Source organism: Melospiza georgiana, chromosome 15 (assembly GCF_028018845.1).
Source record: "Melospiza georgiana isolate bMelGeo1 chromosome 15, bMelGeo1.pri, whole genome shotgun sequence".
NCBI lineage: Eukaryota > Metazoa > Chordata > Aves > Passeriformes > Passerellidae > Melospiza > Melospiza georgiana.
In genome coordinates, this window is record NC_080444.1 from 2,486,059 (window position 1) to 2,492,194 (window position 6,136).

The window sequence follows — 6,136 nt, forward strand, 5'->3', positions numbered from 1 at the left end:
TTTGGGAAAGAAGAGAGCAAAAAAGCATTTTCTGGGTCCCCCACCTGAAGACCCCATGGCACATAAAGCATTCTCTTTGTTTGATGTGATTCAAGGTTAACATGGGCTCAGTATTGGGCAGCGTCAAATCCAGAGGTGAGCTGGGTTCCATGTGCAACACAGGATGGTTTTGAGGTTTTGAACCCACCAAATTCTGAAGCAATATCTACAGGAGAGGAGAGAATCACTGCTATGGCATTAATGTCAAAGCACAATACAAATAATTTGATCCAGTGACCCAGGTGACATTTATCAGACACACCCAGTTTTTGTGTGTTTGTCATGCAGTTACACGAGGCAGAAATTAAAGATAAGCAAGATTTTATGGTCCCTTCTCCTCTAAAGTACCAGATCCTTCCAGTGTTCTGCTTCCTCCATTCCTCCTCCTCCTCACCTCGTGAAGGAGCCACAAGTAAAACTTGCAGTCAAAGCGGACATTGACCTTTTTTTTTTGCTCTGGGAAATAAAAAACAACAAGCTACCTTGGCATTCCTGGCCTTCCAGCTCACACTAAGCCTACCAGCTTGCGGCCAGACCAAAAGCAAAATGCTCCAGCCCACTGTGGTAGGAGTATCAGAAAGGCAGGTCAGGTAACGGGACTGTAATTCCATGGGGCTCGCCAAGAAGGAAACGTGCCAATGTAATTAGAGTGGTAATTATAGCACCCGAGTCACCACCCACAGACTGCATGGAGAGTGATTCCACAATCAGAGTCCAAACAATACAGTGCTCTGGAGCTGCTCTGGCTGCTCCCAGCTGGCCTGACCTGGGATCCACAGGGCATTGCTGCCCCTGGGAAAGGCCGTGCACAGGACAGCAGCTGGTGAAGAAATTAAGGCTCAGGTTTTGGTTTTATGTCGAACCCAAGAAATTCAGTGCAATCCTGCAGGGCTGGGAAGGGCAGTGAGAGAGAAAATCACCTCTGCAATCTGATCTTGGGCTCTCACCAGCCTTCCATAACCACATTTCACTTTTTATGTATAGATGGTCTTCTCACTGATTTGGGATTTCTCAGTTGGATCAGACAATAATTAACCCATAGGTCCAGGAGTTCCTATGGCCTGGTAGGACCTCTCTTTTCACTCCTGTGGGATCTGGGCAGATGCTGTGACACACAGCACAGCCTGTTGACCATGTTGGCTTAGAGGTATTGCATCCATGACCCACATGACACAATTTATAGGTTTTTATTCTTCCTGTGGAATAATGAGTACTGTGAGTTGAAATTCACATTTAAAACCCCCATGCTTTAAAGTAAATAGTTAATTGCCAGTTGAGGCTAAAAAGATTCTCCAAATCTCAGCAATTATGAGCCAGGCTTAGAAAAACCAGGGCTCAGTGTAGGGAGCAGAGTCACAGAGCTGTCCTGCTCCAGCTGCCTACGCTGGAACAGGAAACTTTTGAAATAAAAATGAAGGTCCTGCTGCTGTTAGGGAACTTACTGGGGCCACTTGGATGCAGGAACTGCCTGAACCCCTCTTTCTGCAGGGCTAATGCTGGCATCTGATTTCAAATTAACACAGTGTTCATCCACCGCAATGTGATTTGCAGTAACTCTGCCACCACCATGTGCCTCTCGCCTGCATCACCCCTATCTGTGTTTATTTAACGTGTTTTTAGGATGAATAAGATTTGCTTGTGGTGGAAGCCCTTTATTTTGTGGGGCTGTGGGGACGGGAGCCCTGTGCTGGTGTTTGTACCTTGCCCTGTGCTGGCTCTGGGGAAGTTGTGTCCACAAATGTTCCCTCCTGCTTCCAGCAGGATCCCAGGCCAAGGAAAACACATTCCTTGAAGAGATAGGTAATTGCTTGAGACTTTGTCTAATGTTAGAGCAAGACCAAAAGAGCACTTGAACCAGTTCAGTATTCATAATAATACGTGGTTCAGGGCTGACTAAAAGGCTATAATTCTTTTGAGGGGTTCCTCTGACATCATAAACCACCAGGGCTCAGCCAGTCAGCAGAAAGCAAGGATTGGATTATAGCTGGGCTCATCAGCATGGCACCGTACATGGCAGTTTCTCATGTCTGCAAAGGGATTATTTCCAAAGGTTTTTTCCTCCTTATTCCAAATTACTTTATAACCCAAAATGGAAGAATTGCTGGATGCTGTTTTCTGTGCGAAAAACCCTCAGAGATAATACTTGCTGTCTTGTCTGTCCTGGTGTAATCAGATTTTAATCTGGAACTGTGTCCAGGAGTGCAATCCAATCCTTTCACCCCCTTAATAAGCTGTGGTGCTGCACTACAGCTCCAACAGCACATCTGGCTGGTGCACAAATGGCCCCTCATGAAATTGTTCTTCCATCTCCCCAAGAATTTTGCCCATCCATGTACCAATCCTGGGCCTCAGATTTACTGAAACAGAATGTAAACATAACAATATAATGTAAACACATACATAATATAGCATGTAATATAATGTAAACATAATGTATATGAAATATCTTCTGGATATGAGTTTGGTGGGTCCTTTCCTGGGGCTATTTCAGCTACACCCATTTTCACAGTCAGTAGTGGGTTCTGTGTGCCAAGCATGCCTTGATTCTTGGTTGATGTCATATTGCATTCAGAAGTAGCTGGGGACCATTTCAAAACAGAGATCTGTTTATATAAATATTTATATGTAATTTTCTGATAGCCTCGGGAAACCAAGTCAGTGACTGAGGAAATAAATAGGCATGGAAAAAATCATAAGGGTATTGTTTATGAATATAGACAGATGATAATAACAAGCAGAACGAATTCATTGGAGAGGGAGAGCTGGCATGATGGATGCTAGCTTTAACACCATGTACTAAACTTTCTGTACATCTTGTTTCAGAATTCCTATTTCATGAAAACCCACAGGAATAAATTAGTGTGTGGGTGAGAGGTTGAGAGAGAGCCGACTTGAGGGTGGAATGTGCAGAACAAGACCACAGACAGGGTGTCCATGGCCTTCTGCTGCCTCCTGGGACTCCTCTCTGTCATTTCCAGTCTCTGTGTTCAGCCAAGTGTCTCTTCTGATAACTGCTGGCACTTTGGCCAGGAGCTGCCTGTGCTTTTGTGCTTCTGTGCCCTGCAGCTTTGCTGGGTGCCCTGAGAGCTCTGAGGTTCCTCTGAGTCTGAGGTGTCCCCAGCAGGAAGGTTGGGGTGGCTGTCCCCAGTGGCCTGTGTCACACCAGGAGTTTCATCCAGGCTGGGATGTGCAGCAGCCCCTGCTCCGAGGGCTCACAGCAGCCTGGAGCCATAAGCACCCAAAAGAAGAGAGTAGGATATGGGCTGGAGATCCGAGATCATCTTGGTTTTGAAGTGCTTTGAATTCAGAGCTCCCCGTGGTCAGTGGCGGGTGACAGGGCCCTGCGCCATGTGCCACTCCTGGCTGATGGGGAACGGGCACAGCAGCCTCAACTCTGCCCAGATCTTCTGGGGAAGCTTTGCAGAGCACAGGCTTGAGCCCAGCACAAGCTGCAGCCAGGCCAGCCTCAGCTTGAATGGCACTGGGCTTGGGTTGCCAGGAGGGTTTTCAATAATAACAGCAGCTGTCCCAAGCAGTGGCACAGTAACACCCATTTATATGATTTATGGGAACACTGTATGTAATGATTCCAGCATATACAAGCAGGACTGAACTCCTTTTTAGCCTCCTGAATAGAGGCAGTTGTGTAATACCCACAGGAGCTTAGTACTTGTAGGAGTATCCGGCACTGCCTGTGGCTGGAGGAGCTGTTTACATCCATCATTTCAGCTGACCCCATTAGGAGCTTTTGCAAGCAGCAGAAGAAATTTCCCTGCTGTTGAACCTAGGAGAGAGCAGGTTCCTGCCTTCCTGAGGTTTCCACGTCCTCCTGCCTGCTCCTGTGGCATGGTCAGTCCGGGGGATGCAGTTTGTGTTTGGGGCTGGATTATCAGTGAGCATAGAGCTGGCATTGTCTTGGCTGGCCCATCGTTGTGGGCAGACTGGCTGACTACAGTGGCTTGAGTCCTGAGATCATACCAGCAATTCTTCTTCCACAGCCAGCCTGCCGTTATAGGCTGCTGGAACACACTGGGGTATTTCCAAATTCCTTTTTTTTTGCCTCTGTCTAGGAGGGTTATGGAGTTCCCTCAGCGTTTGCCTCTCCTTCAGTGGTCATCTCTGATGGGCTCGATGCACTAAGCAGGACCAAATCTTGGGGTTTGTATTTGCTAAAATGTAGAATGTTCAATTTCCTCATTGCTGGGAAGGATTTGTTAGGTATGGAAAGCTTGGGGTCCCCCTTTCAGAGCCCTCCTGACACAGGGAACCCTCGGGGATGTGTGGATGCACATCTGTGTCCACACACATTCCTCCCCGTGTGCCTGGAAAGCAGAGCTCAGCACAGATGTCCTCAGCTGGCTAAAGAGCACTGAGGAGAGGTTCACAGTGGCCTTGTGACAGTGATTCACAAGAACAAGTCAGGGTAATATTCTGCAGTCTTCTATGAACTCCAGCTTAAAAAAAAAAATAAAGTTGATTGTGTTCTTTGCAGTGCGGAAAAAAATATTTCTCACTACCCATTCCCACCTTATTTAAAGAGAGTATTTTGTAGTGATTTACATTTTGGGGTTAAGTGTATTATGTTGGGCAAAGTTTGATGATAGGTGCTGGTGTTATTCAGCTGATCTTGATGGATCATCACCCCAGAGTAGCCATAAAGACCCAAAAGAAGAGAGCAGGATATGGGCTGGTATCTAAGATCAGCTTGGTTTTGAAGTGCTTTGAATTCAGATACATGATAAAGGATTGTTTTAGGCAATTTTGATTGAATGTTATTTTTTTCAGTCAAAAGTCTCTATTAATTGGCTGACATAATAGTTCTGTGCCTCTTCTGTGAAGTTTTGAACAAACCTGTATGATTTTTTGGCACCTACAAACAGCTCCTATGCCAAAATGTGTCTCCTGAAATAATCAGATGATTAAATCTCCTGCCAGGAGGATATGATTTCTCTCAAATTGATGCCTAGTCCCTGCAAATTTCATCTCTTGTCTCATTAAAATGATTTGGAGCCTATTATTCTCCTACCAAAAGTTCAGCCTGTGTTTTAAGAACAGAAACAACATAACTTAAATGAGGATGTTTTCATTTCTCAAATCTCGGGTTAGACTGTGTGTCATTCTCTGACGTATCTCTTGAGCATTTATGGCTTTCAATGACGTTCAGCAGGGCAGATTATCATTGTTTTACTTTGATTTTTGGGTGCTGTTTTAGTCTGATGGCACCATGTCTAAACTATGAACCCATTTCCCTCAGTGTCCTGTCCTGGGTGTCTGCTCTGGGATAAAAGTGGATTTATTTGTGGATGAAGGCTCCAACAGACAATGCTTGTGCCCAAGTGTCTCTTGGCGTTGGCTCTGCTGCAGTTGGGTGTGCTGAGGGCAGCTCAGGCAGTTCAGAGCTGCCTCTGGCTGTGCTCCAGGGTGAGATTTTCCCTTTCCTTGCTGCCTGGCCAGTGTGATGATGACAGAGCCTCTGAAGGGCTCACTCTGCTTTTAGTGCAGCCTCATTTTGGATGAGTCTCCCAAGTTCTTCAGCCCTGACCTTTCATGAGAGCCACATTGCACCTTTCTCTCCTTTCTGCTGCTGCATCTGCCAGCCTTTGCCTCACTGAGCTGTGTCAGAGCCAGCCTCCTCCCTGTGACACCACGTATGCCGACCTCTGTCCCCTGTGACGTGACTTTCCACCAGGCTCCACCTGATTATGTCATTTTTCTGCAGAATGTGGTCTTTGAGCCAGCCTGAACTGGTCCAGCAGGAGCAGCTCATTCCCGCCAGTCTGTAGAAATGGCACAAAGGCTTGGAGGAACATGAATGGGTTTTGTGAACAGGATTCACCACAATTTTACTCCAAGTCCACATGAGGGGCAATTCATCTCTGTCACAATTCACCACAATTTTACTCAAAGTCCACATGAGGAGCAATTAATCTCTGCCACCCTGGAGGGACAGTGAGGAAACCATGAGTTGCCCCCAGAGTCAGCAATTGTTCTTATTCCCACCCACTGGAAATACCCAGGAGAAGATTTAGCCCAGTTAACAGAGGGATGAACTCCCTCCAAGCTATCACCTTTCTCAGTTAATTTAACTTTCCATGGT